Source organism: Sciurus vulgaris (assembly GCF_902686455.1).
Source record: "Sciurus vulgaris genome assembly, chromosome: X".
Classification (NCBI taxonomy): Eukaryota; Metazoa; Chordata; class Mammalia; order Rodentia; family Sciuridae; genus Sciurus; species Sciurus vulgaris.
Window position 1 is genome coordinate 64,258,421 of NC_136471.1, and position 26,395 is coordinate 64,284,815.

General features: G+C 37.2%; 1 protein-coding gene across 1 annotated transcript in view; it reads right to left on the reverse strand.

The window, feature by feature from the left end:
- The window catches only part of KLHL4 (kelch like family member 4), a 168,248-nt gene that overhangs the window by 102,648 nt on the left and 39,205 nt on the right, over positions 1 to 26,395 (reverse strand). The window lies entirely within an intron of this gene.

Genomic DNA, 26,395 nt, shown 5'->3' on the forward strand with positions numbered 1-26,395 from the left:
AAAATATGTCACTTTGTCCTGGGAGAATATGTGACAAGGGAATTCATTATGATCTATTTTGGATTCCTCTTGTGAAAATGTTGAAAGTAGTTCATTAAGGAAAAGCATCATGTCATGAATCCCCTCGTGCAGATCTGCAGTTATAACCACAGCTCATCTGAAAATGTGAGTGTTTCTAAATAAACACTTACTTGAAATTTTGAACAATTACAGAAACATAAGAAGCTGCTGATTACTCGTTACCACACACACAAAAACAGAAAAACACCTACACACATATACGCACTCCACTAAGGGAAGTAGGAATTTTAAGCTTACATGTGTTTTCTAAATTGGTTAAAGAAATGTCTTCTTTCAGTAACCAAAGCTTAAAAATGAATAGTCCATTCTGGCTTCATGCCAATGTAAACGCCTCCTTATCATATCCTTTACTTTCACAGGCCACATTGAGGTCTTGTTTTCTTTGTTCAGAAGTCCGTATGAAAGAATGTAAAGGGTATGCAAAAGCATTAATTCAATATCACCACACTGCTCGACAGTGTGCTCAAAGTGCACTGAGATCTGAATCAGAATCACTAATTTGTGAAGAGTTAATTATTTCTACAAAAGACTATCAAGAATCAGGGCTGCATTTACCAATGCCATTTTGAAATTTAGTTTGAATTTTATCCAGCTCTTATGTCTTGTATACAGGTGAGAATAGAGACATTATACTAGTATATACTTAGAAATAATATTGAATTTGTAAGTTTTAGGATTTAGTTCTGACTTAAAGTTAATGGGCTGTGTGACCATGGATAAAATACTTCTTTACTTCTCAAATTCTTCACATATAATATGAATAGGCTGAACAGATTTCTAAGTTTCCACCAGCACCAACATTCAATAGATTTTAAAAGAACTTATAGAATGAGAAATGAACACTTCCAAGTTTTGCCTGGCAGTTTTTGGCTGGAGTTTTTTACAAATCCAAATCCTACTACCATCTTTCCCTATTTTCCCCTTTTGTTTTTTAGGTGTGATAGTTAACTTTTGTGTCAATTATGGGAAACCCAGGTATTTGATTAAACATAATTTGGTTAGTTCTTTGAGGATGTTTTTGGGTGACTTTAGCATTTAAATTGACAGACTGAGAAAAAGTAGAATGTTAAAATGTCCTCTCTAATTTGGTGGAATTCATCTTATGAGATGAAGACCTAAATAGAAGAGATCACTCACTCTCCACTGAGTAAAAACTATTCCTTATTTTGCTGGACTACCTTTGAGCTGAAACATGAATTGAAACATTGGCTGTTTGTGTATCTCAAGTCTGATGGCATTTAGGATGGCGCTACATACCATTGGCTCACCTGGGTCTCCTGCTTGCCAACTGCAGATTTTGGAACTTGCCAGCCTCTGTAATCCTGTGAATTAATTTCTTGTAATAAATCTTTCCCTCTCTTCTCTCTCTCTCTCTCCTCCCTTCCCTCCCTCCCTCCCTCCATTACTACTTCTCTCTTTCCCTTTCTATCTCTCCTCTCTCTTTCTCTCTCCACACATACACAGCCATCCTATTGGTTCTGTTCTCTAGAGAACCCTGAATAGTACAGTTGTTTGTTTTCTCATACTTGGAAGTTTATTAAATACACACTGATAACATACATAATTCAGGCTAATGTAAGTTATCAACAAGTTATTTTCATTTCTACCTTTCTGATTTATTTTCCAACAGATTCTTAACTCCAATGTTAGTATCATCATTTCTCTTTGGTTTACTGCCAGCATTCAGCATGTAAATAATTCTAGAAAATCTCAAATACTTCTTTTCATACACTCCAGGCATATCAGTGAGTACTAGCAAACAAACATGAATTATCTTCCTGCTATTTAGTAGATAGCATTCTGAGTAAACTCAGGGTCAGGATCTGTGCAGTGATTTAAGACATGGATATTCATGCAGCTAAAATACCTGTTTAAATAATTAGTTATTATAGAGGTGAAGAAACAAGACTGCAAGCCAGTGGAATATTCTTGGCAACTTAACCATGAGCTCTCTTGCTGATGTACTCTTGAGAACAGACCTGTTCAGGAAATTAGCTTCCCTGACACCAGAACAATTCACATTATTCAAATGTACTTGGAATACTTGACTTCTTTCCCATAATTAACTGATTACACAACTTAAAGAAAAATACTATAGTCATAGATTTACATGAAATAAAAGCTGCATGTCAACAGTCTATTATGGTCCTAATATGGAAATATTCAATTGGCATGAGATACACTAGGTTGCACTGAAATGGTCAAAATAAGTGGTGTCTGATTTCAAGTTTGTATGCTGAATACACATCTTTGAAAGATCTCCACTTGATTTGAATCCCTTTCCCTCTATTTCTTAGCTAATTAAAGGCATCCTATGGTAACATTTCACACATCCTCTGCATATTCCCCACTTGATACCGATACATGCAACTGCCATCACTCACTTTTATATAAATTCAAATGCAACTGTTTGCAAACTTTAGTGAGACAAGAATTTACATCTGTTATTTATTACAAATGCATATTCCAATTCAGCAATTTGGAGACAGGTTTCAGAAATCTGCCTTTAAATGACTACTCTAGGTCATCATTTGCTGGCAGACCACAGGCAATTTAAGAATGTGTTTTTAAGTAACTAATGATGTGTTTCTTAAATTGTTGTTAAATATAACTTTCTTTTGACAAGTTTTTCATTCATTCTTCCATTCATTTATATGACAAAAACTTACTGAGTGGCTACAATATGCAGGCTATGAGGATGCAAATATTACATTGCTTTGCTCACAAAAACCTTATCTTTTATAAACTCTTAACCATCCCTTCTTTGAAACCTCCTCTTTATGTATTATAATATACCATCTCTCTCTTCCTGTCTATGCCTTGATGTCCATCAGTCTCACTTTTCCACCCAGACATCTACATATGAGCAGGCCCCAGGTATCAGTCTTGTTTCACTGCATTTGTTCATTTATATTAACTGTCATATAAATTTCATTTGCTCCTAGGTTTGAGCAGTGATCTCTACATCAGTGATTTCTAAGTCTTTCTCCTAAGAAATTCTCTCAATTCTACTTCAGTTCCAGATCTCTAGCTGCCTATAAAATCTCACTATGTAAAGAAGTGTTATCTCTGTCATTATGCAGTGCCAATTATTTTACAAGCTGATTACCTTGAGTTAAACTTTTTCTTTCAATTAAACCAAAATGGGTCTAGTGTTTCAAGGATTAAGATTTTACCCTAAAAAAATGTTTTAAATATTATTTTATCCTTTAGCAGAATGATCCTGACTTAAATTACAGGCATGGACACTAATCTTTAATTATATGAAATTAATATATATGTTAATGTTCACCAACAAAAGTATTTTCAACATCATAAATATTTGCCTATGTAGTCATAAATTGTTCTAAAATTTAGTAAACTATAATCCTTTATTTGTAATCTTTCTATGCCTAATTATCAAATAGACAAAAATCATTCTTACTTTGTTTTAAGGAATTGAAGTGTGAAAATTCTCATTTCCTGAGATAAATAACTTAAGTTATTTAAATTCATTTGCAAGATCAAATGACATTGAAAACTAAGAACATAATGTACAACTATTAGACTTCCCAATATACTATGGAGGAAAGAATAGTCAAATTATGCAAAATTAGTTATCATGAATGAATTCATTAAAAATCTAACTCTACAAACTATATTCAATGATATGTAATAAAACCTGGGGAACTGTTATCATTTCAAGCTGAAGTCTATTTCCTCACTTCACAATGAGAAACTTAAAAAGGAGAATACAACTGCAGAAGAGTCTGGATTTGAGTGTGTGTGGATATATGGTGTTTTCAACAGAACACTTTCCTTTGAAGACTGGTCTTGCCCCATTTAGAAGTTCAATCCAAATATCAGATACTTCATAAATAGCTAAGAAATATCATGTGATCTAACAGAAGCAGGCAAAGTCTGGATTGAATTACCAATAACATGGATTAATACGTGTAAAGGTACCAAGGTCAAAATTTAATTTCAGTAATTTTTAATTACATGTAATTTCCAAAATTTTTGTAAAGAATACCTGGAGAAAAACTTGAAAAAGAATTCAGAAATTTCAACATAAAAAAATACAATTTTGAATATAGGATAGCATAAAGTTATGTCAGGTGGAATTATGACCTTGTTACTGTGTTTATTTGGAGATTAACTCTGATGTAAAGTGTCATGTTTGGATATCAAGTTGACAAGTGGTGGACTTGTAATGGTTAATTTGAACTGTCAACTTGATTGGATTAAGATATACTGCAGATTAAGAGGCTTCTGAGTGTGTCAATGAGGGTGTGTCTAGGAATGACAGGCATGGTGATTTCAAACTGAAGTGGAGACCCTCCCGAAGCATAGGTGGCAGCATCCAGTAGGTTAGAGACTTGGATGGAATAAGACTTGGAAAAGCAAGGAAGCAGCAGCACAAGCAATCTCAAATTCTTCTTGAACAGGTTCTTGATCGCTGCTACCATCATCTTAGGTTATCAGACTCTTACTCCTTTACTCTTCCAAAGTGGACTCTGCCAGTGATTCTCCAGGGAGTTTCCAGAAGCCTTCAGTCTTTGACTGGGGTAGTGTTTTCGATCCCTTGTCTTGAAGCTTCAGCATCTTGGACTGGGAAGCTACTGGTTCCTCTAACTATCCAGCCTGCAGATGGCCATTGTGTACTATCCAGCTTCTGGTTGTGTGAGCCAATCTAATACATCCCCTTTTTATAATCACATCTCCTCTTGGTTCTGTTCCTCTAGAGAACCCTAATACATACACATATCATGAACCAAATCATATGTCACAGAATAAAACAAAAAAACTTCAAGTAGTAAATTCCCTGTAAAATAGTAAGATAGTTTGTTCATTTCCCATCACTACGGAACCTGGCAGAGGTGCACAGGCACATTCCTATGCTGACAGTCATGCATATATATACACAGATACACACACTGATTTCACATTGTTAGAAATCTGACAAAGTAAAGATCTAACTACAATTTCTATTAAGTCTACCTCAACTGAATGAACATGAAAATTAGACCATAAAATTGCACTTACCTGGTTAGCAACATACTTTGGTTTTGATTAAAAAATGTATTCAAAAGAATGATGTATATACATATGCACATGCATTACATTCTTACAGTAATACACTTATAAGCAATTTAATATGCCACTTCACTGTGATAATCTGTCTTTTGCAAGTAATTTCTCAAAATATACGCTGACTATAATGACTTGATTTAGATTTCACAGTTGTATTAAGAATAAATGTTCACCAAAAACAACTTCAGGAAAGTTTTCAGTATAAATCTATTCACTACATAAATATTTTCATCCCATGAATTTTCAGAACTTACTACATATAGAATTGCAAAGACCATTCAAGTCAGGTAATATTACCTACCTAGTGTGAACAAAGTATTGCTAGCTAATGTCAGATATTTATAGTTCATTTTCTTCAAAAGGTTTATCATCTGTAGGTAAAAACATGTATAAACAAGAGCTACAATGAAAGGCAAGATGAAATAAAAATTATAATAAAACTGAATAACATTTAAGAAAGGCTTGATTTTGAATTTTAGCAGTATATATATAGCAATTTTGTAAAGGATGGATTACAGAGAAAAGAGAGGACAATTGAAAATCAGGAGGCTGCTGCAATAACATAGATAAGAGATGATGGGACCTGGGACAGATTGATGGAAATGGAAGCTGGAGAAAAACATGAAGGAAATCATGAAAGAGCATGGACAATATCTGATGACTAATTAAACATGAATACTGATACAAAGACATGAATCACAAATACATCTGAACTTAAATGAAAGGTTGATGAAGAAGTGTGAAACAGAAAAATAGGAACACATTTTCAGGTGAAATGGGAGAGTAGAGTTGTAATGATTATTTCAATTTGAAATAGGCTGTGTTTGCTATCATAGTGAAATACTGGCATGAATAAGTTTGGATTTTAGAAATTTACATCTAGATCTCAATGTAGAGATCAAGTGCAGAGATAAAGACTTGGGAATTTTCAATGTAGTATTATAACCAGATATATGAGAAAAGGTTCAACATTTCTAATCTTAAGAGAAATGAAATTAAAACCACAATGAGATATCACTTCAAACCTGTTATCTATAAAAATGATAAAAGATAGCAAGTGTTGATGAGAATGTGGAGAAAAAAGTCCTTTAAACACTGTCATTAGGAATGTAAATTAGTACATCCATTACAGAAACCGTGGGAGGTTCCTCAGAAAATTTAAATTGAGCTACCATGTGATCCAGCTCTCCTACTACTAGGAATATACACTAAAGAATTGAAATCTGCATGTTGAAAAGATATCTGCAATACCATGTTCACTGTATCACTATATACATATATATCACTATATACATATATAAATATGTATTCAATGGAATACTATTCAGTTGTTAAAAATGTAAAAGAAAAAAAAGGAATTCTGTCATTTGTGACAACATGAATGAATCTAGAGGATGTTATGTTAAGTGGAACTGGTCAGGCACAGAGAGTCTAATATAGTATCGGCTCACATGTGGAATCAATAAATATCTAGCTAATAGAAGTAGAGAATAAAGTGATTACCAGAAGCTTGATGTAGTGGATCAACTGGGAAAGGGGAGACTGGTCATTGGGTACAAAGAATCAGTTAGATAAGAGAAATAAATTCTGGTGTTCTATTGCACAGTATGGTGGCTATAGTTAATAGTAATGCATTGTATATTTCAAAATAATTAAAAAAGAGAGTATTTTAAATGTTCTCCTCACAAAGAAATGATAAATATTTGAAGTTATGGGTATGCTAATTAGCCTAATTTTCTGATTCTATAATGTATACATGTATCAAAGCACCACATTGTACCCCTTAAATATATAACTGTCCACTGAAACCAAATAAAACCTTACAAATAACTTTAAGAGTCAATCAGCTCAAATAGACATGACTGTAACAGGATGAGGAGAGAGAAAATTGAGGTATAGAAAGATATGTTAAGGAAGGTCTTTTAGGTTATAATGTTAAAGGAAAATAAAATTAAGAACACAACAAAATAAAATTGTTACACCAAAACCTAGATGAACTAAATATAATAAAATGCAAAGTAATTTCAGCACAATTTAAAATTATACTGCTATAAGACAGAACTGAGCTCATGGTTATCAGATCAGAGACTTTGAAGATCTTTCTGTTTAGGATCTACTTAGATATCACACTGTTTCATCTAAACAGTAACAGGTACAGTATATTTCAAATCATTTTATACTTATTACCTATTAATACAGAGTGTAAGAGGGAGAATTTAAAAGATAAGCATTAGTCAGCCTTTCCAGATGTCCTGGAAATATGAATTGTGACAACAGGTGAAACTGCTCCCAGAAATGTATATGCTTAACTAAAGCTTTCCATAGGTTAACTTGAAATCTCAATTAAGAGCAAGGTTGAGTGAACAAGTATATATTGAAGTCAATGGTAATTTAAGAGCTAAATTTACAATTTTATTTCTTTCAAATCTGATTAGTGCCCACTTGGTTATGTAGAAATGAGGAATAAAAAATTACATTTGAAAAGAACAGCCTAGATTCATGAGAGCACCTGGTTTCATGATCATTTCTGGAATTAATAATGATATAAATTAAAATAATCCTAGGCTTCTATTTTAGATAGCTTTTTCCATGCTGTGACCAAAAGACCTGACAAGAACAACTAGAGGGGGAAAAGTTTATTTGGGGGCTCAGGGTTTCAGAAGTCTCAGTCCACAGAGGGCCAGCTCTGTTGCTCTTGGCTGGAGGGGGAAGCGGAACATCAAGGCGTGGCAGAGGAACACAGCTGGCATACTCATGTCACAAGGAAGCAGAGAGAGGACTCGGCTCAACAAGGAAAAAAATGCATACCTCAAAGGCATGCCCTCAGAAACCCAGGCCTCAGGAGTGCAGAGGTCTCAGTCCATAGATGGGACTTGATATGAGGTAGAACATTATGGCAGAAGTGTGTGGCCAAGGAAAGCAGCTAGACATGATCAGGAAGCAGAGAGACAGCTCTACTCAACAAGGACAAATATATACCCACAAGGGATACTCCCAGGGACCCACCTCCTTCAGCCACATTCCACCTGCCTACAATTACCACCCAGTTAATCCTTGTCAGGAAATTAATGCACTGATTAGGTGAAAACTATCATAATCTGATCATTTCGACTCTAAACTTTCTTGCTTTGTTTCACACATGAATTTGGGGGGACAACTTATATCTGAATCAGAATGGCATCTAAAGGAAAATCTTTGTTTTATCTGATCTTATTCTCTGTTCCCTTAATGACTTCTTGTATAAGAAAAGTCATAAAAGCTGTCCTGTGCCTCAGATTTTCCTTTTATGAAAGGAAGTAAACAACAATATGCCTTTTAACTAGTTTATGAGATGGGAAGAAAATATAATCAATGCAGTGTTTACAGCCAGCTAGAAGTAGACAAAGTAAAAGTGAAACTTCTCATTACAAAACTATTAATTCAGTATATTTTTATTATTAGGAAGATTTTCTTTTGATGCATCCTTGATTCATGCGTTGATATATACAAACAACAAAATCCACAGGCTACTATGCTAAGTAAATTACTACCAAATGGGATGGGTAGAAATATTGTGATGATTGTAAGAATGGTTAAGAATTGTAATAGTTAAAAATTGTTGCATTTCTCCTACAAAAATATAAAAAATATTCTTCCTAGAGCTAAGAGTTCAGGGAAATAATACCACTTAGCTATTCTAAGTAATCCCATAAACATGGTTGCCAGTTTAGTGTGATCAAAGCAAAGTAACAAAAAAATGTAGAGAAGTGCACAATTTGGTGTGAAAGAAAAAATGCTAGTCTTTCATAGTCAGAAATATGAAAGGATACCATTTTAATATAATACTTAGAACTATAATTACAGTACTTAGAATTTTTCTGTTATAAAAAATATTTGTTTTACCAAAACTTTCACTAAACTTCATTTTAATGTTAACTTTAGTCTCATAAATCTGCACTCTCTCTCCCTCACTTCCCCATACAAAAATACACAGATTTTTTTTTCTTTTGGGAATCTACACTATCACAATTGCTTTGCAAAAAATAGACTAAAGAACCATGCAAAACGTGTGTAATGGATGTGAAGAGATAATCCACAGAAGATAAAAACTAAATGTCCAATAAAAAATGAAAATAGATCAGGAACATGAGTGATCAAAATGAAAATAAAATAATAGTTAAATATAGTTTCATATCCATTAAATGACACAAAATAAAGTGCTTTAAAATACGGAACAGTGGCTAGAATATGGCTGTTATACATGTGAGTAACAGGAAGTTACTCCCATTTATACTGGGGGTGTAAATTAAGAAAATTTTGACAAAAGAGAATAAAATTGGAATTGCACATATCCAATGATTAGATATTTCACTGACAAAAATATGACCATGACAAATTTTCACAATTATATATGAAAATATGCACACAAAAATCTGTACTGAAAAATTATTTTTAATAGAATGAAACTACAAAAAACCAAATTCTTATTAGAATGAGAATAGAAAAATATGTCTTGATATAATTATAAATTAAAATAATAGCTATAAATAAAATATAGAAAGGGAAATTAACTGGAAATACATTAATCATCATGGGGTAAGTCTAAAAATCAAAACGCCGAATCAAACATTAATATCCTATGTGCATATATGATTACATGATCAATGTAATTCTACATCATGCATAACCAGAAGAATGAGAAGTTATACTCTATATACATATAATATGTCAAAATATATTCTACTAACATGTATAACTAATTAGAACAAATTAAAAATTTTTAAAAAAGAAAAAAAATCCTTAGTAAAGTACTTGTTTAGTCACAAGATAGTGTGTACAAAAGAATACCATGGAAAGAAGTTCCCTTTATGATATCCCAGTTTCTGTTAAAAGGAGAATTTAAGAGCACAGAGGAGAGAAAAAAAATGCACAGTGAGATAGAAGGGTAAAATATTAAGACTGCATAGCTATATTGAGCAAGGCAAACTGAAATAAATGTATGTATATTTAGTATATATGTACATTTGGCATATATATGGGATATATATGTATATATTTGAGATGTGCATGTTTAGGAAATATGTTTGTGATATACATATATTTGGGATACACACATGCATAAATGCTACACAGTTTTACTGAAATGATTATAAACTCCAGCAATGATTTTTGTAATTACAGACGAAAATTTTCTAAATTCTTTAGGAAAGACATAGGCCAAATAATAGATAAAAGAATCATGGAAAATAAGAACAGAGTGGGAGAAATCACACCACTTGATATGTAACTGTAAGACTTCTTATATAGCTACAATAATCATGGAATCATGGAATCCTGGTATTGACCAGGATTATACACATCAATGAAAAAAAAATATATAGGGAATCTAGAAATTGACCTACACAAGCATGTTCAATTAATTTTTGGAAGTTTCAAAAGCATTCCAATGGGGCTGGGGTTGTAGCTCAGTGGTAGAGTGCTTGCCTAGCACATGTTGAGTCACTGGGTTTGATCCTCAGCACCACATAAAAATAAATAAATAAAATAAAGGTATTGTGTCTATCTACTAAATTAAAGATATTTTGAAAACTGTTTAAAAAGGCATTCTAATGGAGAAAGGACACTTCTTTTAAAAAACAAAAACACAGCAACTAGATATCCATGGTGGGGGGAAATCCATACATAAAAGTGAAGCAATACACATAAAGTAACTCAAAATGAATCACAAACTTAAATGTAAAAGTTTTAGAATAAAATAGAAAATCTTTAGGAGATATTACTAAACAAAGGGTTTATACCTGGGCATGGTGGCACAAGCCTGTAATCCCAGCAGCTCAGGAGGCTGGGAAAGGAGGATGGCAAGTTCAAAGCCAGCCTCACCAGCTTAGGGAGGCCCTAAGCAACTTAGTGAGAATTTGTCTCAAACTAAATATAAAAGGGGGAAGAATATGGCACAGTAGCTAAGTGCCCATGGGTTCAATCTCTCATAGGAAAAAAAAAAGAGTTTATAGACTTTATGGTTTTTTAAAAAAAAGCACAGTTCATAAAAGACATATTTAATGAATTGGACTTGGTGAAAATTTAAAATCTGCTTATGTCAAAGAATCTGTAAAGAGAAAGAAAAGTTAAGATAAAGAGAAACACTTTCAAGACACATATCTAACAAAGGACTAGGATTTAGAATAAGTAAAAGACTCAATGATAAAAGCAGAAGAAAAAAAAAAAAACATAGTAGAAAATTAACAGAAGAGCCAGACAGACCTTTTACCAAAATTGAATCTGAAGATGTCATCTGAGCTCATGAAAAGACGATTGGCATCATTAACCACTGGGAATGCTAATTTAAATCATGTTTTGCTTGCATGCTAATTTAAATACTGTTGTAGTATCAATATGATTTATCTTCCACCAAAACTTCATGTTGTGGTTTCATCCAAAATGTAATGGTGTTGAGAGGTTTTGGAAATTATAAGATATAATTAGATCATGAGGGCACCACTCTCAAAGACACATTGATAGGATAGTTCTCATGGGAATGAATATGATCTCTCTCAAGAGCAAGCTGTTGTAAAATAAGTCTAGCCCTGGTCCCAGAGGCTGCTTGTGGGCCGGAGGTCACCGCTGGCTTGGGGACTTGTGTCTGGCTCTGTGTGGAAAGGCTCTCACTGGCCAGTCTGCTCCGAGAAGCTAGCCTGGAAAGACACTTCCCGCCGGAGGGGGCCGGGCTGCAGGCTGCTTGTGGAAGATCTCCCATGTTCTTGGATAGGCAGAATTAATATTGTCAAAATGGCCATACTACCAAAAGTGCTATACAGATTCAATGCAATTCCAATTAAAATCCCAATGGTGTACCTTACAGAAATAGAGCAAGCAATTATGAAATTCATCTGGAAGAATAAGAAAACCCAGAATAGCTAAAGCAATCCTCAGTAGAAAGAGTGAAGCAGGGGGTATCGCAATACCAGATCTTCAACTCTATTACAAAGCAATAGTAACAAAAATGGCATGGTATTGGTATCAAAATAGACAGGTAGATCAATGGTACAAAATAGAGGACATGGACACAAACCCAAATAAATACAATTTTCTCATACTAGACAAAGGGGCCAAAAATATGCAATGGAGAAAAGATAGCCTCTTCAACAAATGGTGCTGGGGAAACTGGAAATCCATATGCAACAGAACGAAACTAAATCCCTATCTCTCACCTTGCACAAAACTCAACTCAAAATGGATCAAGGACCTCGGAATCAGACCAGAGACCCAGCATCTTATAGAAGAAAAAGTAGGTCCAAACCTTCAACTTGTTGGCTTAGGATCAGACTTCCTTAACAGGACTCCCATAGCACAAGAAATAAAAGCTAGAATTAACCACTGGGATAGATTCAAACTAAAAAGCTTTCTCTCAGCAAAGGAAACTATCAGTAATGTGAAGAGAGAGCCTACAGAGTGGGGAGAATATCTTTGCCACTCATACTTCAGATAGAGCGCTAATTTCCAGAATCTATAAAGAACTCAAAAAACTCTACACCAAGAATACAAATAATCCAATCCACAAATGGGCTAAGGAAATGAACAGACACTTCACAGAAGAAGATGTACAAGCAATCAACAGATATATGAAAAAATGTTCAACATCTCTACTAATAAGAGAAATGTAAATCAAAACTACCCTAAGATTTCATCTCACCCCAATTAGAATGGCGATTATCAAGAACACAAGCAACAATAGGTGTTGGCGAGGATGTGGGGAAAAAGGTACACTCATACATTGCTGGTGGGGCTTCAAATTAGTGCAGCCACTCTGGAAAGCAGTATGGAGATTCCTCAGAAAGCTTGGAATGGAGCCACCATTTGACCCAGCTATCCCACTCTTTGGCCTATACCCAAAAGACTTAAAATCAGCATACTACAGAGATACAGTCACATCAATGTTCATAGCTGCTCAATTCACTATAGCCAGATTGTGGAACCAACCTAGATGCCCTTCAGTTGATGAATGGATAAAGAAACTGGGGCATATATATACAATGGAATATTACTCCACCATGAAGAATGATAAAATTATGGCATTTGCAGGCAAATGGATGAAATTGGAGAATATCATGCTATGTGAGATAAGCCAATCTCAAAAAACTAAAGGATGAATGATCTCGCTGATAAGCGGATGAGGACATATAAGGGGGGGTAGGAGGGGTGAGCGTTAGGGTTAGGGTTAGGTTTAGGGTTAGGGATAAAGAGGGTGGTAAGAATGGAGGAAGGAAGGACTGTATAGAGGGAAAAGAGGGGTGGGAGGGGTGGGGTGGGAAAACAGAATGAATCAAACAACATTGCCCTATGTAAATTTATGATTTTTAATTAAAATAAATAAATAAATAAAGTAAAAGAAAAGTAAGTCTAGCACCTCTAACTGGTTTCCCTCACACATGTGCCTCTGTTCTACATACAAAACTTCCCTGTCATTTTCCCACCATGTATGTAAATGGATGAGGTCCTGACAAAATGGTAAATGACTGTTGATATCAAGCACTTGGACTTCTCAACTTTCAGAAGAGGAAGTCTAAAAAACAACCTCTTTTCTCATTAAATTTCCCATTCTCAGTTATTCCATTAGAGCTTAAAAAAAAAAAAAGTGTAATATCTAACCGTATTTTACTACTCTGAGTTAAGACAGAATTTGTACCTTTACCAGATGGAGTCTCATCTGAGTTCTAACAGACCTTGAAAGAACCATGATCAGTAGGGCTGGGACTGGGGCTCAGTGGTACAGTGCTTGCCTAGCATACATGAGGCACTGGGTTCGATCCTCAGCACCACATACAAAACTAAATAAAATAAATTTTTTTAAAAAGCTGAAATTCTTTAAAAAGAAAGAACCAACATCAATCTTTCTCAAATTAATCCATGAAATGGAAAGGAAGCAAACACTCCCAAATACATTCTATAAAGCCAACATAACCCCAATACCAAAACCAAATGAAGACAGATCAAGGAAAGAATACTACAGATCAATAGCCATGATGAGGGCTTGGGAGATAGCTCAGTTGGTAAAGTGCTTGCCTTGCAAGCATGGGGCCCTGGGTTCGATCCCCAGCACCACACACAATATCCATGATGAACACAGATGCAAAAATACTGATTAAAATATCACAAATCACATTCAAAAATGTGTTATGAAGGTAAAGCACCATGATCAAGTGGGCTTTATCCAAGGAATGCAAGGCTGATCCAACATACACAAATCAATAAATGTAACTCACCCCTTAAAAAGAAGAACAAGAATCATATGATTATCTCAACAGATGCAGAAAAGGCCTGTGATAAAATACAGCAATCATTGATATTAAAAACACTGGAGAAACTTACTTCAATATTATATAGGCTATATACAACAAACCCAAAGCCAACTTTATACAGAACAGAAAAAAAAAGTGAAAACCTTCCTCCAAAATCAGGAACAATACAAAGATGTCCACTCTCACCATTTCTATTCAATATAGTTCTTGAAACTCTAGCTAGAGCAATCAGGCAAGAGAAGAATAATATATGATAAAAAATGGAAAAGATGTCAAATTATCACTCTTTGCTGATGATATAATCCTATATCCAGAAGACACCCAAAAATGTACAAGGAGACATCTAGGGCTGATAAACAAATTTAGCAAAGCAGCAGGAGACAAGACAAATACTTACAAGTCATTACCTTTTCTATATTCCAACAGTGATTCAGCTGAGAAAGAAATCAGGAAAACCTTTACCTTCACAATAACCAAAATAAAGTTCAATAAAATAAAATATCTGGGAATTAATCTAAACAAGGAGATGAAAGATCCCTATGATGAAAACTATAAAATGCTAAAGAAAGAAATTGAAGAAGATCTCAGAGGGAAGAAAGACCTTCCATGTTCTTGTATAGGGAGAATTAATCTGGTCAAAATTGCCATTCTACCAAAAGCAACATACAAATTCAATGCAATGCCCACCAAAATACCAATCACATTCATCACAGAAATAGGAAAAAATGGTCCTTAAATTCATTTGGAAAAACGTGACATCTAGAATAGTCAAAGCAATCCTGAACAAAAAAAGTGATGCAGGCAAAACTCAACTCAAAGTGGATCAAGGACCTAGGCATTAGACCAGCGACCCTGTACCTACTAGAAGAAAACATAGGCCCACTCTCCATCATGTCAGCTTAGGAACTAACATCCTCAACAAGATTCCTTAAAGCACAAGATGTAAAATCAAGAATCAATAAATGAGGTGGTATCAAACTAAAAAGTTATTCACAGCAAAGGAAACAATCAAGAATGTGAAGAGACCCCACAGAATGGGAGAAATTCTTTGCCACCTGCATCTCAGATAGCGCATTAATCTCTAGGATATATAAAGAGCTCAAAAAATTTAACACTGAAAAGCACAAATAACCCAATCAATAAATGAACAAAGGAACTGCACAGGCATTTTACAGAAAAAGAAATATGAATAGTCAACCAATATATGAAAAACTGTTCAACATCTCTAGCAATTAGAGAATTGCAAATCAAAACTACATTGAGATTTATCTCACTCCAGTAAGAACAGCAATTATCAAGAATAAAACTAACAATAAATGTTGACAAGGATGTGGGGGGAAAGGTTCACTCATACATTGCTGGTGGGACTGCAAATTTGTGCAACCACTAAGGAAAGCAGTATGAAGATCCCTTACAAAACTTGGAATGGAACCACAATTTGACTCAACTATCCCACTCCTTGGTCTATATCCAAAGGACTTAAAATCAGCATACTACAGTGATGCTGCCACATCAATGTTTATAGCAGCTCAATTCACAATAGCTAAGATGTGGAGCCAAACTAGGTGCTCTTCTACAAATAAATGGATAAAGAAAATATGTATCTATATACAGTGGAATATTACTCAGCCATAAAGAAGAATGAAATTATGACATTTCCAGTAAATGGATGGAACTGGAGACTATCATGTTATGTGAAGTAAGTCAATCCCCAAAAATCCAAAGGTTGAATGTTCTCTCTGATATGCAGATGCTAACATACAGTAAGGGGGAGGGGAGGGAAGAACAGAAGTTCATTGGATTTGACAAAGTGGAAGGAAGAGAAAGGAGGAGAATGAAACAAACATACCTTTCCTATGTACACATACAAATACATGACCAGTGAAACTCCACATAATGTACAATTGCAAAAATTGGATCCTAATTAGAAAAAGTTATGCTCCATGTATGTATAATATATCACAATACACTCTACTATCTTGTATATCTAAAAAGAACAAATGCAAAAATAAATAGATAAAAATAAAAAGAAAAAAGAAAATTGATGCAGGAGGTATCACAATACCTAATCTCAAATTATACTACAGAAGTATAATAATAAAAACAATATGACATTGGCATGAAATTAGACATGAAGACCAACAGAATAGAAGACACAGAAAGCAGCCCAAATAATTATAGACATCTGATAATTTTCAAAAGTTCCAAAAATATATGTTGGAGAAAAGACAACTTTTCTAACAATTCATCCTGGGAAAACTGAATATCCATATATAAAATGAAATTAGATCACTATCTCTTACTCTGCACAACAGTCAAATCAAAATAGATCAAAGACTTAGGAATTAGAACAGAAATGTTACTACATCTAGAAGAAAAACAGTTTCAACATTCCATCATACAGGTGCAGGTACTGACTTCCTCAGCAAGAAAGCTCAAGAAAGAAAACCAATTATAAGTTGGATGCCATCAAATTAAAAATTTCTGCGCAGCAAATTAAAGGATTAAAGGATTAAGAGAGTGAAGACAGAGCCTATCAAATGGGAAAAAAATTGCCAGCTATTCTCCCAATAAGGAATTGTTATACAAAATATGTAAAGAAATCAAAAAATCAATGCCAGGGCTGGGGATATGGCTCAGTGGTTGAGTGCCCCTGGGTCCAATCCCCAGTACCAAAACAACAAATAACAAAGAAACAAAAACAAACAAAAAACCCTCAATGCCAAAAAAAAAATAATAATCAATAAATGCACAAAAGGACTAAATGGAAATTTCTTAAAAGAAGAAATACAAATGACCAAAAAATATATGAAAAAATGTTCAACACCTCTAGCAACAAGGGAATTGCAAATCAAAACTACACTAATATTTTATCTCACTCCAGAAGAATGGCAATTATCAAGAACGAACAAAATTAACAAATGCTGGTTTGCATGTAGCATGTAGGGGAAAAGCTACACTCATACATTATTCTTCAGCTTCCAAATTAGTCAAACCAGTCTGGAAAGCAATGTGGAGTTTCCTCAAAAACCTAAACTAGAAATGGTACCACCATATGAGCCAGCTATCCCACACCTCAGCATTTATCCAAAAGATCTAAAGTCAGCATACTGTAGTTATACAGACACATCAATGTTTATTGCAGCATCAGGATGTCTGTCAATAGACCAATGAATCAAGAAAATGTGGTACATACACACAATGGAATATTATTCAGCCATATAAAAGAATGACTTTATGACTTTTGACAGTAAATGAATGGATCTGGAGACTGTTATGCTATGTGAAATAAGCCAATCCCATAAACCCAAAGGTCGAATGTTCTCTTTGATATGAGGGTGCTAACACACAACAAGCAGGGGGAGGGGAAGAATATAATTTCATTGGATTAGACAAAGGTAAAAGAAGGGAAGGAGGGATTGTAATAAGAAAGACAGAATGAATCAGACATAATTTTCCTATGTTCGTATATAAATACACCACCAGTGAAACTGGTACAAACACAAGAATGGATCTCAATTAGAATAAGTTATACTCCATGTATGTATAATATGTCAAAATACATTCTACTGTCATGTATATCTAGAAAGAACAAATAAAATTATAAAAAAGAAAATTGTTTAAAATTGAACCAACATACACAACAATTGGATGAACCTCAAACTGTGCTGAGTGAAGAGACCATTACCAAAAGGTTATATATTATATGATTTCCTTTCTATAAAATTATTTGAAACACACAATTACAGAAGAGAAGAACAAATTCCTTATTGACAGGGCTTAGGGTCTAAGTGGAGGATGGATTTGTCTACAAAAGCATATCACCATTGGAGAACAGAGGTAGGCAGTGATTCCTGATATCCTCAAAGCACAGAAAGAAAACAGTGAACGAAAAGTCAAATTAATAGGTGGGTGACAAAAACAAATGCTCTAAGACCCAAAATTACAAAGCCTGAGACCTGGAGAGACTTTTAGATTGATTACCAGAATAGAAAATAAGCGCAATTCTCCCCAAATCCAACCCTGGACCAGGGTGGGAGAAGGGGGATGAGCAACAGAGAGTAAAAAAAGGGAGCAGAAAAGCTCTTAACCTCACCCACTTAAAAACATTTGGAAAGGCAGACAAAACTTAAAACATGTGTTTGGGAAGGCCCCAAAATGGCTATAGTTATGCTCCCTCGCAGAGACTTCCTGTGGGGCGTGTTATGTTTTTATTGCGTAGCCAAGGCCAGGAACCAGCTATGTTATGGTTAGTCAATACCAGAAACACTCTGAATCAACCTATAGATTCAAGGTCATAAGCATTAACTTGTGAGCATGCACTCCTCCCTTATATAGCCTGTTGGCACTGTATATAAAAAGAGTCTATGGAAACGGCTCTGGGGACTGGCTAATGACTATTGCCACCTCTGAATAAGGGATGTCCAATATTCCCACTGTGCCTCACATCATCTTTCAACTGCTGGGCCAGATCCTCAAGCCTTGTTTCCTGGGTCAGAGACCCGGCACCACAGTTGGTGTAGTCAGCAGGATATTCCACAGGTGAGAGGTACCTTAACCCCAGTGGATGAAAGGGACCTGTGACCACCAAGCAGCATGTAGCATTCAGTTGACAAGGTCCTATTAGCATGAATGCCCATATAAAATTGGGATATGGTGGATGGGTTCAATGTGAGCATAGAGAAGACTTCTGATTGCCCTGTGGTGAACATGAATCCACCAGAGCAAACTGAACTGAGCAGGGGAGCCTAGGCACCAGCCTGCAGTCAAGGACAAAGATGACAATGACAGTACAGATGAGACAGAGAGAACAACCAAAGAAGCTGTGCACACAACTGCTGGGACTATGAGATGAGAGTTTCTTAAAGCTCTGAGAACAAAAACTTATTTAGCTTTACCAAGGACTGCCAAGATAAAGGAAGTTACAAGATAAGGAAGAGGCCTTGAGAGTCAGAACACAGTCGCTGGAGGAGGATCTCCATACCCTTGCCTCCCTCTTAGTGCTGATGGAGTCCCAGGAAGAGGAGGAAGATTAACACCTGCAAGCCTGTTTGGTGGTAATGAAGAAAATGAAACAGTAGCAGCTGATGGTTCCAATGAGCAGCCACCAGCAGGGCCCACCCAGATAACCAAGATCACCATATTCTGCCTGTCAAGGAGAGTTGGAGGACTTGGAAAAATAATGTGGTCAGAGGCCAAGAAAGTCCCTGGCTACTTTGCTGTTATGCTTGTGAGGTACTGTGAACTGACAGAGGCAAGACCCCCTATGTGCTATGTTACTGATCCTGTACAACCTTGTGACTTACATGTGCTAGAGGCCAACAGCTGCCAGGAGAGTCCAGTTCGCTAGAAGCTGGCAGGGGCTAGAGAGCCCAAATGTGCCAGGAGCTGGCAGGGACCAAGAGAGCCCAAGTGTGCTAGGAACCAGCAATGTCCAAGAGAGCCTAAGTGTGCTAAGATCCATCAAGGGCCAAGAAAGCCCAGATGTGCTGGAGACCAGCAGGGACCAGGAGAGCCAGTGTACTAGAAGCAGACAGGGGCCAAGAAAGCCCAAGTGTGCAAGGAGCTAGCAGGGGCCAAGAGAGCTCAGTGTGCTAGAGTCTGGTGGGAGCCAGGAGAAAGCCCAAGTGTATTAGGAGACAGCAGGGGTCAAGAGATGCTAGGGCCTATTACCTATGTGGTTGAATAAGAAACAAGCCCATACCTTGAAGGTAAGGCACCTATATATGTTTGGTATGCTGGTATGCTGCCTGTGAGGATGGAAGTAGCTGTGAAGTCAGAAACCGGCACTATCTAGTTTGATACATGTACAAGACAAAGAAGTCAGTGAACTGAGCTGAAATTTGATAGCAAATGAAGCATCCCCCATAGTGATATGTGCTGACAATTGTGCTATATGCTGGGGACAAGTTTTTTGGCAAGTTTTTGGAGATAAGCCACCAGCAACAGGTGACTATAGGGCATGTTTCTGGCCATGACCCCCTGACTAGCCCAGGGTAAGATGAAGCAGATGCTTTGGCTAGGTTGTGGTAGTTAAGAGCAGGTACCTCCCATTGCCTTGACAGTTTGGTTGCACTGCAGCCTACAATATGCAGGTGTGAAGACTATGTGGAATGTAGTCAAACAGTGGGGTCTGCCTTTAATGTGGATGCCCTGATAGAGGCTCACCAGGCATGTGTGTTCTGTGCCTAGAAATATCCATACCCCCAACACCTTGGAGCCACAGATGGCTGGGTAATGCAGGGACATATCCCTTTGACAAGATGGCAGGTTGAATTCATTGGACCTTTATTGATATCAGAACGGATCATGTTTGCCTTGAGAGCAGTTGATATGGCTATAGACTTGTTATTTTCCTGGTCCAGTGGTCAAGCGAATCAGCTTGCTATGATTCACACCCTGCCCATGTTTATGGCCTTGTACAGTCAGTCCATCACAATAGAGAGGGACTAAGGTACCCATTTCACAGGTCAGGATATGCAGCTATGGACAAATCGGTTACAGATTCAATGGAAGTTTAACGTTCCATATCACCCACAGGCTGCAGGAATGATAGAGGGATAGGATGGCTTGCTTAAGCAAGGAAATAGAACTGCAGTCAACCCACCTTCTTTGAAGAAGTGGGCATAGAGTCTGTGGGCAGTTGTGAGAGTTCTAAATGAGTGTCAATTGTAAGGGGGACCAACTCCTGTGGAAGATTTGTTGCATTGCACAGCAGCACCAATAAAGTTCCAGATGACAACAAAGAATGTTGTACTTAAGCCTGGGTTTGGGAAGCAAGTGAATGTTCTTTTGCCTGCTCCCACTAGATTAAATAGGGAGTGAATCCTGGATTGGACATGGCCCTGGACAATAAAGGTCCCCTACCTTCACTGGGTAGCCCTGTTAGCCCATGTGGAAGAGGTTTGGAGTGTGATCTCCTTATAATGCCATGGGTATCTAGTGAATGCCCCCGCTTACTGGGTACATACAACTTGGCCAGGTCCCTCAGATGGGAAACAGATTTTAAAAGGCATGTTTGTTTTTCCTCTTTGACAAATTATGAGTTCCCTGATGCTGGTGCATACTGAGCCCGAAGTTCAGGAACCACCTGTATTAGTGTGGTACCACTGCCCAGGGAAGCCACCACAGATGGCCACTGGGCTTTCATGAGATTCAAAGCTGGCATGCATTCTCCTGGATGGACATGATTTACCTGTGCAAGTGCCTGTAACTGCCTGGTCCTTTTGTCCTTGGGTGTGTCCTCACCAACACCATCATGGGCTGGGCACCCACCCATGTCAGAGCAGCAAACACTTCTCCCTGCTGGGTATGCACAGAAGTGCCTGTGAGTTCTGTTGCTGAACTGCCCTGGCAAATTCAGACTATGTCACTGGAAAATTGGACATGGCTGGAAAAGACTTTTGGTACTATTCCAATGTGGGATGAAACTAAGGCAACCATTGTGACAGCAGTATGGGCATGACTTAATGCTTCTAGCCCATGTTTGGGGTACTCCATTTGGGATGGAATGGCCAGGCTCCCTGCTGAAAATGTAGAATTGAGGGGCCTGGTACCCCAATGTTTGGAGAAAATGAAAGGTACAGAACCTTTGGATTGGATCCCTAGAGGCATTTGTCAGACTATCCAATCAGATGTCATAGAACAGGTATGATTGTTATTGCAGTGCACCATGGCATCCTGTGGGTAAGTGGCAATCATGGATGGCCATACTTCCACAAAATTAGACAGGATGTTGCTTCTTGGGTAACCCATACCTCCCAGTATCCATCTATCAAACATTGCCTCAGAGGCCTGCTAACTGGGAGATTGTACGAGCTCGTTACAGATTGTGCTGGATGCTTGGTGGTATTATCCTTTGGTTTTGTTCTTCCCACAAGGGATGTCCTTGGTGCTGAGATGCAGATAACTTCCTTGGCTAAGCACACAGCCTGATCCTTAAATCATACAACACAGGCTCTATCTCTAGTAAATGAAAAATTGTATCAAATATATAAAGTTGTGCTGCAAAATAACATGACACTTGATTTTTAACAGCAACACAGAGAGGGGTATGTGCCATGTTTAGTACTGAATGCTGTTTATACATTCCAGATCACTGCAAAAATATTAGTATGGCTTTAGCACATGTGACTTCTGATCTAGCAGCCATACTGCAGCTAACTGGTGATCCTCTACAGAAATTTAGGCTGGTTTAAGCACCACATGGAGGGGTCTCCTAGAAATACTAGGTGGCAGTGCTTGCTCCCTGGTTTGTTTGTTGTTGCAGCTTATACTGTTGTGGTCTGCAGAAACAGGGTTCTGCCCCCTTGCTAAGGGAACATTGCAGAACACTTCAGGTGCCTAGATTGTATGATGAGGAATTCTAAAGGGGTGGATTGTTGGGGCAGGCCCCAAAATGACTGTAGTTATGCTCCCTCACTGAAACTTCTGATGGGCTATGTTATGTATTTAATGTGTAGACAAGGCCAGGAACCAGCTATGTTATGGTTAGTCAACACCAGAAACACTCTGAATCAACCTATAGATTCAAGGTCATAAACATTATCTTGTGAGCATGCACTCCTCCCTTATATAGCCTGTTGGCAGTGTGATTTCTTTGAACTGTATAAGAAATGGGGTCTATGAAAATGGCTCAGGGGGCAGACGAATAGCTATGACCACCTCTGAGTAAAAGATGATCAGTATTCCCACAGTGCCTCACATTTTCTTTCAACTGCCAGATCCTCTAGCCTTGTTTCCTGGGTCAGAGACCCTACATGAGAGCATGAAAGGAACAACAGGGTCTGCAAAGCAGATCAAACAGATAAATACCAAATTTTGAGAGGAAAACTGAACTTGGGGTCCATAACCATTTTTTGGAGCCCTCTCCCAGTCACCCCTTAAATCAACATAGTATCTTCCCATACCCAGAGAGCTGCAAATTAAACCAGTGGGAAGTCCACTGAAGTGAAACCTCTTCAGAATCCATCTAGAAAAAACTTCTAGAGGAAGCATTATGTGTGAAAAGTTGCTGGAAAACTCCTTTCCCTTAACCACAAACATGGGAAGTGGGGCAGAGTGGACCTGTGCAGGAATGTGCACCTAACTGAGCACTCTGCTCAGCCTCTTATATGCAGGAGTTGAGGATGCAGGCGCTAGAGCATCCCATGCAAAGGTGGAAAGCAACACAGAGCTTAAACCAGACACAGAAAGTCACAGTGCAGCAAAGCAGCTTTGACCCCAAGCAGTGGAAAGTGAAGCCATCAGGATTGTGCCAGCTCTGACCACTGAAACTGGAGGGAGGCATCTTGGAAAGCCTAGGGTCTGTCTTCTCAATCATAGGGCTATACTGGAAGGAAGCTATCTAAATATGCAGTGACATAGACATCCAGTTCCTGGGTGGTGGCAGCTGCTGTCAGAAGACTGCTAAGTGAAATTCTGGGAATACCCCAGAAACTGAAGCAAAAGGCACCCTCAAACATAGCCAGAGCATGATCAGTTAAGGCAGAAAATTGCCTGATCCAAGGCAACAGGAAGTGACTGCTCCCAACCTTACCCATGGTCACAAGTGGCAAGTGAAAGAGCATTGTTGGATGATAGCTGGACCTTGCATTCATCATAGTCAACAGAGGGAATCAATGCCCGCCATTCACAACCTGGAAACCAGAACCCATGTGAATTACCTGGATTTTTTTACTATAGTACTCCAGAATGTGGTATCAGTTCTGCAACACAAAACACCTGAAGAAAATCCACAACCAGAGATCCTTTGCTCACAGACAACCACCAGGATCTACATTACCATTAAAAGGATCCTACAGAGGGGAACAGGTACATGGTGACCCACAGCAAGCATCGAACACTCCAGAGCCTGCATTCCGAACTTCTGCACACAATAGAAACAACAAAGCCACAACACTGCACCCTCAAAGCAGTCAGCTGCAGGCGTCTGAGCTGACAAACCATAACTGGCTGCTGGTAGGTCAATAGCAACTAGTGAAGTGGCTTTTGCGCCCCAGAAATTCTAAAGGGATCCACAGCAGAAGAATGATGGACATCTGCTAAATGTCCCAAATCCTAATGAAATACAAACCAAAATTCAACAAGAATTTTCTTCCCCCAGGCATGGTTTACTATAAATAACTTGAATGAGAAATTTGAACATGCAAATTACTCTTTAACTTGATGGAGAGTTGTTACACAAGTATCCATTGTGCCTTCAATCCATTTGAATTTATTGCGTCTAATGGTTTAAAGCACTCATTGGAATCAATCTTCCTTTGTTTTCCTCATTCTAGCTTGTACCTGCTCTTCTTACCCCTGACTCATCCTCTTGCAGTATCTGCGATTGTCTTAAAATTGTGGCGGGTGAAACCCGGGGCCCAGGGTTACGCCACATGCATCTAAAGATGGCGACTGGCAGAGAGCTAATGGCGTCCTGATTATGCCTGCAGAAAGGCAGGAAGCATTTACAATTGGCTGTATGATAATCAGTTCAGCTGCCTAGCGCGTGGACAGATATACTTTACATGTATGCTTGAGCGAGTGATCGCTTGACCTTTAACAGGATTGGACGGACATATCTGGTTACAATTGCTTATGCATGAGACTGCTTATATATTGAGGGTGATATCTGAATAAAGGGAAGCTGCTTCATGAACTTCTGAAGAGTACATGTCTTTTGTCCCGCTGGTTGGGCCGAAAGAGCAAGAAGCGGCACGAGCCGCTTGCCGCAACACAGGCTAAGAAGCGGCGGTTTTCCGCATCAAATACCCACCATCTATTTCTCCTTTCTACCTTGGTGTTATTTCTTCTTCTTTCTTAATTAATTTATTTTCCCTCCCTTTTTTGTCCAATATTTCTCCTTTTCCCCTTTTATCCCTCATTAAAGGTTATAGCAATTTTACCAAATTTAACAACTAATTTTTTACCTATTCTAGAACTTCACTACAAGTTTATATCTTGATTTGAAGAACTGTGGAGAACAATATCAAGAAGCTTATTGTTTCTCATAAGGTTGAATTGGATGTAGCTTGGCTCTGAAGTGATCATAGTAAATAAGGTTCAGTGGAATCTCTCAAAGTGATTGCTGATACTGGGAACACCAGAGGTTACACATTAATTTAAAATATCAATATCTGAATATTCACCTAATCCAGCACACTTAAGAGAATGAAGCTCATGAAGTAGTCCCTTCCACAAAATAATTGATAACTACCCTAAAGATGGGCTTACATACAAACAATATGAAAATGCAAGGGAAGAAAACACCCCAAAGAGCCCATAGTGCTTCAACAGCTGACTCCATCAACATCACAGTAAATTAAATATAAGATTAAGAATTTAGAATGTTCACAGTTAAAATGTTCTATGACCTCAAAGAAGATGTGAGGAGTCATATGAGAGAGAAACTAGGGACTAAAAGATCACTTTGATAAAGAGGTAGAGATTCTTAAATAGAACCACAGAAATTCTAGTAATGAAAAACCTCAATAGACCAAATTAAAAATTCAAAACTCAATAAACCAAATTAAAAATTCAATAGAAAGCATAACTGATAGATTAGACTACTTTGAATATAGATTTTCAGGCCTTGAAGATAAAGTATATAATCTTGAAAATAAGAGTTGACCATAAAGAAAAGGTGTTAAGATACCATGGATAGAATATTCCAAATATTTGGATATAACACTGAGAGGCCAAATTTAAGAATGGCTAAAATAGATGAAGGCTTTAAAATACAAGCTAAAAGGGTGCACAATCTTTTCAATGGAATAATATCAGAAAGTTTTCCAAAACTGAAGAAGATGGAAATTCAAATACAAGAGGCATATAGACCTCCAAGTATACAAAACAATAATGGATCCACTCCAAGACATATTATAATGAAAATGTATGACATATAGAATGAGGATAAAATTTTAAATGCTGCAAGAGAAAAATGGATGATCAAATTTAGAGATAAACCAACCTGAATTTCCACT